Source organism: Acomys minous (assembly GCF_964271855.1).
Source record: "Acomys minous genome assembly, chromosome: 6".
In the NCBI taxonomy this organism is placed as follows: Eukaryota; Metazoa; Chordata; class Mammalia; order Rodentia; family Muridae; genus Acomys; species Acomys minous.
In genome coordinates this window covers 80,779,543-80,792,647 of record NC_140487.1, presented here as the reverse complement: position 1 = coordinate 80,792,647, position 13,105 = coordinate 80,779,543, and the positions used below count along the sequence as shown (strand labels likewise).

The 13,105-nt window shown below is 40.6% G+C and overlaps 1 protein-coding gene across 1 annotated transcript in view; it reads right to left on the bottom strand.

The window, feature by feature from the left end:
- The window catches only part of LOC311600663 (PRAME family member 12-like), a 300,082-nt gene that overhangs the window by 34,365 nt on the left and 252,612 nt on the right, over nucleotides 1–13,105 (bottom strand). The window lies entirely within an intron of this gene.

Below are 13,105 nucleotides of genomic sequence, written 5' to 3'. Positions count from 1 at the left end.
TGGGTCAGACCCTTAGTGGATGGTTACAGTATGCATTCTACTTGCTGTGAATAAGTTGTGCAGCAGGTACAATTTCAACGATAAAAATATACACTATTTTGCAAGAACAAGAAGATGCCCTATGGTCACAATAAGTCCTATGATGGCCCATCCCCTTGAGCTATGATGGAAATCTAAATTCTAACAACTGCCCCCATGCACATTTGTTGAACATGTTAATGATCAGGGTCTTCTGTAGGAATGCCACTGTGCTCACAATCACATCACTCTCCATTGATGGTTCTGTCTTGAGGGTGATTTTCAAGAGTCCTTACCAGTTAATAGATTGTACGGAGTTAGCAGGAATCACAATGACATGTGAGAACATGAAGATTTGTTTTTCAATAAGGGCCAATGAAAATAGAGACTAAATAAAATTATTTTCTTGCTACCCGATAGAGTGACAAAGGGAGTAAAATGGCTGGCTTTGGTACTCCCTTAACTAAAGACAGAGCTCACAACTGAACTACTGACAATCAGGTCTCAGGTCACACAATTCTCTAGGCAAGGGCTTTTGCTTCATCCATCTTAAAAATGTTTACAGCACTTTATATCTGAGTGCCGAGAAATGAAATCCCCTGCCATTCTCTAAACCAGTCTTCACAAGAGAGCAGGTCTACATTGTTCAGTTCAGTTTGACAATTTTGTTAACGAAACCCATCAAGCAGCCAAACAGAGGAGAAGACAATATCATAAATGAATTCAATGCATTTTATTACCAAAAGGCCTTGGACCATAATTTTCTTGATCATACTTTTTGACATGGCAAAATATCCTAAGAGTAAATGTAAAAGTGAAGTCAGTAATTGAGTAGCACACCAGAGGAAAGCATTCATATTCTTAAACTGACCTTATATTACAACATGGAGAAGCCACTTGTTACCCTGCTATGATAAAGACACATTTAGAAATGCAGAATTAACTTAATCAATCCACAGGACATGGTTCCACTGCTCTTCATATCATGTCAGCTCCCATGTACTGAATATGTTGAACATAATTTTGATTCCAATGCACAAAACTGGAACTAAAGCCAACTGTCCTGAGACTCCTTAATGAACATCCATTCCCTGATTTTGATGTTTCAGCATCCAGAAACAACCACGTCCTATTTACTGCCAACATGGACAAAGTCTGGTCTTCATGTCATAGACACAGCTCTGACAGCATTCAGAGCACATGGCTGTAACAAATGTGATTGTTTTCAGCTACCTTTTGGCCACAATTATTTCCAGGAACACAGAACACAACTGGGCAAATTTGTCCACAAGGATACAACCCAAGTCATCATAGCATTCTAGAGGAGCAGGGTAGAGCTCTACAGTCAGCGTGTTTAGACTGCGCATGCAGTGCAGAAGGTCCTTCAGTGCAGCCATGGAGAAGTTGTCATAGAAATGGACTCTGGTGAGCTGGGAGTATTGGCTCACAGGAGGTAGGAGAAAACTGAGGTTAGAGTCCTCCAGGCTGCAGTGCTCTAACTCCAGCATCTGCAGAGTGTCTACTACATTATCCAGGAGGACTTGGAGACCTGTAGGATGGGACATGGGTAACACTATCCCACTGAGGTGCATGTGTTTCAATTGGCAAAGATTCTGACTCCATGACAAATGTTTCAAATCTGACTGTGAGAGATGGCAGTGAGTAATAGACAAGGGTTCCAATGGGGTATTCAGGTATCTAGGGAAAGATCAAGAAATATATTCTGGCTCATGTTGTTGGAGGACATTACTAAGTTTGACACTGAATGGGGGAACCACATAAGCAAAGTCCATCTACACTTACACTGAATGTCATCACTGAGGAACAGCTTGAAGGTGTCTACTCATGTCACTATCTCCTGAGACATAGCACTATCTGGTGGGATGGTCTCAGAACACAGACATGCAACTCCCCATCCTCCCTGTCAGAAGGAGAACTAGATCTTGCCGCATCATGCCAGGAGGACATACCCAGAAAGGAACATCACATAAAGTTTCTGGTAACATCTTAGCTTGTGTCCAACTGTGTTCATCATTTCCTTGTTATCTCAAACAACCTCTATCTGTTATTTCAGTGCTCCAACATTGAAACTGATGAAACTGTACCCCAATGTCACCAATTCCCATCTACTAAATTCCAACCTATATTAAAATCATCTTTCCCTCCAGGCAGAATTAGAGGCTGACAAAGATATCAATAGAGGAACTAACTAATTTCTGTTCTGAGACATCTTTGTAAAGAGCTCCACTAGGAACCACAGGTGTGGGTCCTCCCCAGCTCAGAGCCCTCTACTTTGACTTGTTCCCTTCCACAGTCTTAGTCTTAGAGAGGATCCCAAAGATGAATACCTAAAGGTCATTCGTTGCATCTGACCCACCAGTGTAGTTGTCATACTTGCAATGCAGCTTTCTACACATTTCCTACCCCAGCTCAAACTTTGCTAAATGAATGGGAATTGAACCAAGTAACCTCAGTTAAGAAGGATACAATGCACACTGAAATATTATCATGAGTCTCTAGGTGTAAAATCCACTGTGGCTGGCACCCACAGGTGCTCTCTAATGCTCACAGTAGAGGGAAAAGTTTGCTGACATAGTAGAAAGGGCTCACAATCATTCCTTACCTGAAAAACTGTTTCATGAAGTCCATGGAAAGGTGGTTGCCATTCGTATAGAGATGCTGGAGACAGTTGAGTTTGGAGAACTGAGTAACGAACTTGGGGAGGCACTTCTCTTCTATGTCTGCCAATGCATTTTCAGCTCTTCCTGTGTACAAATAGATGTGACTTAGACAGATTTGGGGAAGATTTCTCATCTAGCCAAGGCAAGGTGCAAAGTGACCAAGGAAGGACAGGTCCTGGCTTGTAAAATGTTCCAATTCCTCTATGTAATGTGGCTCAAAAGTGTCCAAGAACCTCCAGATGATTTACACAGGGAAGGCACATATCTTCATCTTCAGACAGCCCACCTGCACAGAGTCCTTTCTCTGCTGGTCCCACTGCAACAAGCACCTTTGGTGTTCTTCTAGCTGGAAGTAGAGGTGGAGGTCAGTGACCACCTTCAAATGGTGCCTCTAAGCATATCTATGAATGCAATTTTCTACTTGCTTCTCCCTCACAGTCTCTGCTGAGTGGGCTCCATTCTTTCCTCCAGCCCATATATCCCAGAAATCCTGGTGCACATTCCTTAAGTCGAGCACTTGAAGCTTGCACCTTTTGTGAGGGGGAAAAACTGAAATTTCAAAATGTAACTCAGGAACCAACATGGAGGCAGCTTGTACTCCACCTTTATAATGTCTGTTCCAACATAGCCCCTCACGCCCGCCAGGCAAGGACGTTTTGTCGGGGCTAAAACTTGATACACGTATTACTTTTCTCTATTCAGCGTCTGTGGACTTGTCTCTTCCACATGTAAGAGAGACACTAGGGCTACATATCTTCCACATCTAGTGTCTGTAGGAGAGACAGGGGAAAGCGCCTCCTACTTGGGGTACATATACTCTGAGCTGTCCTCCATTCCTGACTGTCATTTATATCGGTTCTCAACTTGAGCAGTAGTTCCACAGACCTCCAATCCAAAGACATCAGAATACTCTGTCCAGTTTTACCCCATTCACCCTGACCTAACCTGTGTCTCGCCAGTAGCCCAGTGATTTCCCTTCTAGCCTCCTTGGGCCTTGCTTACCTGGGATGAGCCTTCTGCATGAGCAGAATGTCTGTGCCATCCAGCCCAAGTTGCAAGGTCTGTATAGATGCCACACAGGCTATGAAGAACCTATAATCCCAGCCCTTTTGTGTAAGAAACAGGATTCCACATCAGTCTAATCTTTATTGTATATTTAAGGCTCATCCAAGTTAGGGAAAACTAGTATAATATGTTTCTAAATGTCACAATCCCAGCACTTGGGAGGCAGATGCAGGTGGATTTCTGTGAGTTTGAGGCTAGCCAGGTCTACAAAGAGTGTTCAGGACAGCCAGGGCTTTGTGTAAAAGAGACAACATGCCTCCAAAAAGTAAAACAAAACAAAACAAAAGCCAACAAAAAAAAAGAAAGAAAGGAAAAGAAAAAAGGTTTTTAAATGTCAGCCTGGCATGGGGGCACATACCTGTAATCCCAGCACGCTGGGAGGCACAGGAGATGGATATCTGTGAGTTTAGGCAAGCCTCATCTACAATATGAGTCCAAGGAGCCAGGGCAACCCAGAGACATCCCCCATCTTTTAGAGATTTATTTATTCATTCATTCATTCATTCATTTATTAGTACAATATTCTCCTTGCATATGCTTCTATGTGCCAGAAGAGGGCACCAGATCTAATTATAGATGGAAATGAACTACACTCTGGTTTCTGGGAATTGACAGAGGTCTTTTGAAAGAACACTCAATGCTCTTAACAAGTGAATCACCTCTCTAGCCCTGAAATCCCTTCTTTTTTAAAAAAAAAAAAGTCTTTGTGTGGCCATGCATGCCTTTAATTCCAGCACTCAGGAAGGAGAGACAGGTAAGTTTGAGTCCAGCCTGGTCTACAAATGAGTCAAGAACAGCCAAAGCAACACAGAGCAATCCCTTCTATTAAAAATGAGACAAAACAAACAAAAACAAAAACCTAAAACAAGCAAACAACCCAAACAAAAAAACAAAACAAATATTTTAAATATTTTAAATGACTTTATGGAAGTTCTTCCTTAGTGGGGTTTGTTCCTACTACACATGTGTTCTAACATTCAGCCACATTCCAGGTCATCTAATTCATTCTGTTAAATTATATGTAGAGATAAGGATTCTTCAGGCATCCCACTTTACCCTGGAATGTGATCTTTTGTGCTCAGTACATGAACTGAGTTTCCAGGTGTGGCTGCTGTATGATACCTGGCTCGTAGTTTGCATATATCTCTACTTCTACATTTGTATATCTATATAGCTATCCTTAGACATTCATTGTCAAATAGACAAGACTGAAGCAACCACATTGCTACTGCATTGGTTCCAAGATCAGCTGTGACTTGTGGCTTCGGTGCATGGAGACATCCCCAGCACTACTTGTAGGCGAGAATTAAGAAAAAATTCAGTTCATATAACTTTCAGATCATATTCTATAAAATACAGTTTAAAAATTGCAAAAGGATTAAATTAGAAAGAAGATCCTAGCAAATTGTAGAATGAGCCTTGAAACCTGGCCAGATCTAGAAGGGTCTAGAGTTGAAGGCCAGCCTTGCTTAGTTAAGACTCTATCTCTAAAAACGCAGGAGAACAAAGAAACTACCATATAAATTTCCATGTAATGACCATTTCTCATTAAAATCAAATTATATCAAATATAAAATTTCAGAATTGGGAATGTAACTCTAGCTTGATAGAGATAAGGCTAGCCCAGCATGCAAGAAGCCTCGTTATGGAGGTGGATGACTTACCTGATATGAACACTGGTAACAGAGCTATTTTTTTCAGTGAGGTCACACTGCAACTCCAGGCTCAGAGCCTCTGGTGTTCTACTGGACTTCCTCTGAGCCTTTTGTGCACCTTCCCCTTTGCCCTTCCACATGTAGCCCCACCTCCTCCCATAAGCTCCTGTCTGATTGTTCCAATGAGTCTCTACCCATTTAATATTATTAAAGATTGATTTTTTCCTATTGTTGGCTGATTGACTCAGCCCTTCATATGTGAAATCAAGAACACTGAACTGGAAAGTCAAGATTCTGCTGGGTATGGTAGAACTGGGTTTTAATCTCAGCACTTGGGAAACAAAGGCAGCCATATCTCTGTGAGTGTAAGGATAGAGTGGTCTACAATGCGAGTTCCAAGGCACACAGGGATACATACAAAGTGACCCTGTCTGGAAAAACAAACAAATGAACAAACAAAACAAAACAAACACCAGGAACAAAAGTCAAGTTTCCATTGTCTGCTTCCTTGATCCATTTTGTATGTATATGTACATACACTAATTTATGTTTGGTATATTTTAGTGTGTGTGGTTTTAGTGTCTGTATGTGTATTTGTTGTAGTGTGGTTTTAGTGTGTGTGTGTGTACTTGGGTGAGCAATGAGTTTTATGATAGCCAAAGTTTACATATGGAGATTTTTTCTCAACCCTACAAAAGCAAAAAAGAAAAAAAGAAAAAGAAAACTCAAAACAAACAAATCCACACACATATGGAATTTATGTAGGAAATTGTTCGTATACTTTAGATTTTCAAATTTTGTGGCATATAGGCTTTTGAACTAAGACATAATTATTCTATGGACTTCATCAGTATCAGTTGTTATGTTTCCCTTTTCATTTCTGATTTTCTTAATTTGGGTAGTCACCATTTGCCATTTCTTTAATTTGGCTAAGAGTTTATCTATCTTGTTCATTTTATCAAAGAACCAGCTCTTGGTTTCATTGATTCTTTGAATTATTTTCTTTGTTTCTAATTTACTGATTTTAGGCCTGAGTTTGATTATTCTCAGCAATCTACTCCTCTTGAGTGTGTCTGCTTCTTTTTTCCTAGATTTTACAGGTGTCCCATTATGTTGCTTGTTATGCATTGTCTCCAGTTTATTTACAAAGGCACCTAGTGCTATGCACTTTCCTCTTAACAATGCCTTCATTGTGTCCCAAAAGTTTGGTTATGCTGTTCCTTCATCTTCACTTAATCTAGGAAGTCTTTAATTTCTTTCTTTATTTCATCCCTGACCCAGATGTCATTGAGTAGAGCATTGTTCAGTTTCCATATGTTTATAGGCCTTTTCTTAGTTCTATTGTTGATGCTCAGCTTTAGGCTATTGTGGTCTGATAAGATGCAGGAGGTTATTTGAATGTTTTGCTATCTGTTAAGGCTTGTTTTGTGACCAATTGTATAGTCTATGTCGGAGAAGGTTTCATGTGGTGCAGAGAAGAAGGTATATTCTTTTCTGTTTGGGTAAAAAGTTCTGTAGATGTGTGTTAGGTCCATTTGTTTCATAATCTCTGTTATCTTGGTTATTCTCTATTTAATTTTTCTCTTGATGATTTGTCCGTTGGTGAGAGTGATGTGTTGAAGTCTCCCACTATTATTGTGTTGGGATCAATGAGTAATTTAAACTTTAAAAGTATTTATTTTACAAACTAGGTGCCCTAATATTTGGGGCATAGATATTCAGGATAGTAATGTCTCCTTGGTGGATTTTTCCTTGATTAGAACAAGTGTCCTTCTCGGTCTTTCTTGATTAATTTTAGTTAAAAGTCTACTTTATCAGATATTAGAATAGCTCCCCCCACTTGCTTCTTGAGTCCATTTGCTTGGAAAATCTTTTTCCAGCCCTTTCTTCTCAGGTAATGTCTCTCTTTGTTGTCGAGATGTGTTTCTTGAATGCAGCTGATGGATGTGGTTTTTGTACACATTTTCGTAGCCTGTGTCTTTTTCTGGGGAGTTGAGGCCATTGATGTTGAGATATATTAGTGACCAATAGGTATTGTTTCCTTTTATTGTAAAATTAGTGATGACTGTGTGTGGCAGTCTCTGTTTCAGTTTTGTTGATGTGAGATTATCTTGGGTGCGGTTGACCACATTGTAATGAAAATTTCCTTCTACTATCTTCTGTAGAACTGGGTTGGTATTTAGATATTGTTTCAATTTGGTTTTGCCATGGAATATCTTGTTTTCTCCATCTATGGTGATTGAAAATTTTGCTGGATATCATAGTCTGGGTTGGCATCTGTGATCTCTAAGTATCTGGATGACCTCAGCACAGGCACTTCTGGCTTTCATGGTCTCTGTTGAAAAGTCAGGTATAATTCTGATGGGTCTGCCTTTATATGTTATGTGGCATTTTTCCATTTCTGCTTTTAATGTATTTTCTTTGTTCTATAGGTGTAGTGTTTTGATTATTATCTGGCAGTATGAATTTATTTTAGGGTCTAGCCTGTTTAGTGTTCTGTAGGCCTTCGTATGTTCAAGGGTATCTCTTTCTTTGGGTTAGGGAAATTTTTTCTATGATTTTCTTGAAAACATTTTCAGTCTGTGGGACTTTGCATTCCCCTTTTCATCTACTCCTATAATACCAGGGTTATGCCTTCTCATGGTGTCGTTGATTTCTAGGATGCTTTGTGTCACAAACTTATCTTTTAATATTTCTTTGGGAGATATTTCAATTTCTTCTATTTTATCTTCAGCCTCTGAGATTCTCTTCTCCATATATTGGCTTCTGTTCGTTATATTTGTCTGTATGATTCCTGCTTTCTTCTTTAATTGTTCTATTTTGAGGTCTTTCTCAGTTTGAGATTCTATAATGGTGTCTTATTCCATTTTCCTGTCTTGAACCGTTTACCTCATCTCCTTTGCCAGTTTGATTGTGATTTCTTGTTTTTCCTGAATGGCCTCTTTTCCTTTGTTTTTATTTTCCTGAAATTCTTGGAAGGATCTATTCATTTCCTCTTTATAATTCTCAAATAACTGTGTGAGAATAGTTTTAAGATTATTTTCCTGAGATTCAGCTGCATTGAGGTATCTATTGATGTCTGGGCTTTCTGTTGGAGCCATGCTCTCTTTATTTTTGTTATTTGTCTTCTTACCCTTTCCTTTAGGCATCTGTTAAGAGCTTGGCATGTCTAAGCTGGCAGTCACAGGGGTGAGTACCTTTCAAAGGCAATTGCTTCATATACTGGATTTGCAGACACTGTCTTTCTGGATTATAGTAGTCCAAGCTCTGCCACCTAGAATCTGTGATTTCTTGGGGTTCCTCTGGCTCCTTGTTCTCCTCCGGAGAATCAGCCACAAGTTAGAACAGTGGCTTGTATGTCACAATGCTGTGTTGCTTCCACTGTGTTGATCCTTTGTTCCTCAGGGGGCCTACCCTGCTCCAGTACTCAAAAAAGTTCAGTATTTTGGAGATTGTGGTTCCCAACCTCAGGGAAGACCAGCTATGGTGGCAGTGGAGGCAGGAGTAGAGTGGGGGTGGGGTTTCTTTTTATTATCCATACTTGTTTTGTCTGAGGAGTCCCCAAGTCTGTGGCCCATTTGTGCCCCTGTTTTGCTGTTCTGAGCCACTGCAGTGGACCCCCTGTTCCCCAGGGTTTCCATGCTTTTTCCCATATTTGGAGGAGTGCAGGGTGTTCAAAGTTTGTGCCTTCCAACCTAGGAGTTGTCCAACTGCAATGAAGGGGCAGCTTGGAGTTCCTGGTTTGTTTCCTTCAGTCTGTTTCCCAGCCTTTGCTACTCTGCCTTCTACATAGAGTCCATACTGTGCCCTGACATTTTGTCCTGCCTTCTAATGTCCACTTATAAGTGGGTATATACTATGCATGTCGTTCTGGGTCTTGATCACCTTGCTCAGGATGATCTTTTCTCGTTCAATCCATTTGCCTGCAATTTTCAAGATTTCCTTGTTTTTAATAGCTGTGTAGTATTCCATTGTGTAAGTGTACCACCATGTCTTTATCTCTTTTTTTGGTTGAAAGACATCTAGGTTGTTTCTAGATTCTGGCTATTGCAAATAAGGATGCTATGAATATAGTTTAGCAAAATCTTTGTTGTATCGTAGAACATCTTTTGGGTATATCCTGAGTAGTGGTATGGCTGGATCTTGAGGAAGCACTATTATCCATTTTCTGAGAAAGTGCCAGATTGAATTCCAAAGTGTTCGTACAAGTTTGCATACCCACCAGCAATGGAGGTGTGTTCCCTCTTCCCTACAGCCTCACCAGCAGGTGCTGTCACTTGAGTTCTTGACCGTAGCCATTCTAAAAGGTGTAAGATAGAATCTCAGAATCATTTTGATTTTCATTTCCATTATAACTAGGGATGCTGAGCATTTCTTTCAGTGTTTCTTGGATAAATAGACATGCAGTGAGACCAGCACCATTCCTTGAAGAGGCTATCTTTTTTTCCATTGTGTGGTTTTGGCTTCTTCGTCAAAAATCAAGTGTCCATAATTGTGTGAATATATGTCTGGGTTTTTGATTCAGTTCCTTTGGTCCACTTGTCTGTTCTATTTTTTATTTGATGGTTGCATCAATTTATTCCATTTTCTCTTCTATACCTGAGAATCTTTCCTCCATCCCTTGTATTCTCTTGGTGATGCTTACCTCTGCAGTTCTCTCTTTCCAGCCTTTTCTCAGTTTGTATCTTTATTGTTGTTTCCATTTTCATCTTCAGATCTTGAATACTTTCATTGATTTCCTTGACCTGATGTTTTTCATTTCCCTGAATTTCTTCCAGTTATTTCTTTATTATGCTCCTCTTTCATGGTTTCTCTAAAGGCCTCAATCTGTTTGGCTGTATTTTCCTATATTTGTTTATGGATTTTATCCATTTCTTTATAGACCATGGACAGAAGAGTTTCAGATGCACATTCTTCCAGAAAGCCAACTTTCTGAGCTCAGAATAAAAACAGTGTCTCCCTCCTGTGGTGGCAGACTATAATGACCTTGGGCCAAAAGTTATGAAAAAGCTGGGTCCTTTCCAAGAAACATTTCACAGCTGCCTTGAATCCAACCTGGAAGCTGGATCTGCATGATGTCTTGGGTAGCCTCCTGACATTTATATACCAGAGCTTTACAAACCAAGAGTCCTGATTCGGGGAGGGAGTGCGTTGCCTGACTCTTCTTTTGTTTTAGCACCTGTCCTTGTCCCTTTTATCTTTAAACTTACTTTGAACTCTTGTTTTTAGATGGAAATTAAGAAGAGAGTGAATTGAAACTTAGTTTCTTGTCTACAGATGTCGTATTTTGGCTAAGAGTCCAGCTTGTGCCTCCTAAAGTCTGAGTCTCAGACCCCATTCAAAGGACCTAAAAGTGGAATGATAATCCCTGCAGGGGAGAGCATAAGAACCTGGCTCCCTTCTGCTTGAAAATCCATGAACACCCACATTCACCTCTGTTCAATTCTCAGCCCTCTGTGTGACTGGTTCATGGGAAGAGCCTTCTTCAACTGGCTTCTCCAGAGCTCAGCAGAGCTGAGGCTGTGGAAAAATGCAGCAAAGGAACTCTGTTCAACAATCTCCTCAGGTATCATCTTCATTAGGAAAGATTTGAAGTCATTTTCTCATACTTCAGTTTTGTTAGAGTTTCCAGGGCTCATTGCTTCGGGATAACTGTGTTCTGGAGATGCGATATTATTTTGGCTTTTGTTCTTTGTGTTTTTATGCTGGTCTTTAGCCATCTTGCTGTCTCTAGCATTGCATGGTAGTTTCTGCTCTCTTTCACTGGCTGTTAAGAGCTGCTCATAGGTTGAATGGCCACAGATTGAGACGCCTCACCTGCAGTAATCAGGGATCTCTTCAGGTAGATCAGTTGGGTGACCTAAGATCAGACCTGGGAACTTTTGGTGGACAAGGAGGATGACTTGAGATCAGATCTACTTGTGCTCCTCACTGTTGTATCTTATCTCAGCAGGGGAACTCTGACACTGGTGTTTTATATTCCACAGTTCCTTCCAAGACACAGAGTACAGATGCTGTGTACCCCAACAGGACTGAGGCTAGACTTTGGAGCCTGATCCATGCCTGTGGGAAGATGGGACCTTTCCTTGGTTTGGCCAGGGGATCTGAAGTCAGATCCACTTTTGTTCCAGGCTATGGAGACTCCTCTGCGCTAAAAGATCCAGACACTCATGTGTTATAGCTCACAGCTCTATCTGAGACACAGAGCTCAGATGCTGTGTTACCCACTAGGTGTGTGACTAGCCTGACCTTCGAGGCCCTACCTGTGCCAGTGTGGACCCAGGAACTTTATGTGGATTGGACAAATGACCGTAGATCTGATCCCCTTGTGTTCTAGACTGTGAAGTGTTCTCTGGGCTATAAAATCCAGACACTGGCATTTGTAGTCTCCAGTTCCATCTAACAACCACGGTGTAGGTCGTTTTTGCATGAAAGTGAGTGGCTAGACTTTGGAAACTGCATACAAGGAACACAGAGACTTTTCTGTGATTAGTTGGGTGGCACAATGTCAGACCAACTTGTTCTCCACACCGTGTGGACCCCTCTTACCAATAAATTACCAGCAATGGTGTTTTGTTGTTCTCAATTTGGTCCCTAGGTAGCTGTTCAGTCACTGCTGTCCTGTTGATCAGACATGGTATGTGTTTGGCACCACCATTTTGGATCTTGCTGTCATGGCCTTTAAAAAAACTAATTGTTATTGCATGCATATATGTTCATGTGTACATATTACTAAATATAATCAGTCCAGTCTGTATAATGATACTTACATTGTAGTAGTATAACCTGCTTAAAGGTTGTTGCATAACTATAGCCCCTTGGTTGAGGCCTACTTTAGGTCTTAGGATAACTGTAGGTCATCTGTTAACACCTACTTTCATTTTTAGCATAACAGGAGCCATTTTGACTTTAAGTCTCCATTTTATCACAGGATGAAATTCACAGGACCTACCCACCCTATAGAAGGATAGCCATTTCTTATAATTCAGTACCTGTTGCTTAGAATGAAAGATCATAAATGTGTGTTTTACTTGAGTTAAACATAAATATATATTCTCTTAAAATTAAACCACAACACTCTATTATGTTACTTTTTCCCAGAAAGCTGGACCTGTCCTCCCATCCCCTGCCAAGAGCTCCCCTACCACAAATATTAGCTTAAAAGGCTTTATCTAGCTGCCTAGATACAAGGAACTTGAAACAAAAATGAAGTCTTCTTGCTTAGATTAACATAATTTGCCTGGAGTAGAAAGGATTCTTTTTCTGCTTGGTTGTGGTTTTTCCCTTTAAAAACTCACTATGAAAATGGATGTGGTGGAACATGCCTTTAATCCCAGTGCTCAGGGGGCAGAGATACGCAGATCTCTGTGAATTTGAGGCCAGCCTGGTCTACAGGGTGAATCCATGACAGCCAGGGCTCTTAGCAAGAGAAACCCAGTCTCAAAAAACGAAAGCAAAAACAACATTAAAAATGTCAGTGTCACAGTTTGACTGCCCAGTCCAGGCTGAGGCCTTGGACAGTCAGTCTTTGTTCAGCATTCAATAAACTTCTATCAGTGAGGTGTTTGAGTGGTCACTGTGGGGCTAGTCCTGAACCCCAGTCATTGTCTGAATTAAAAATGGCCTTCATAGACTCATAGGCAATGGCATTGTTCAAGGAGTGGCCTTATTGAAGGAAATATTTAA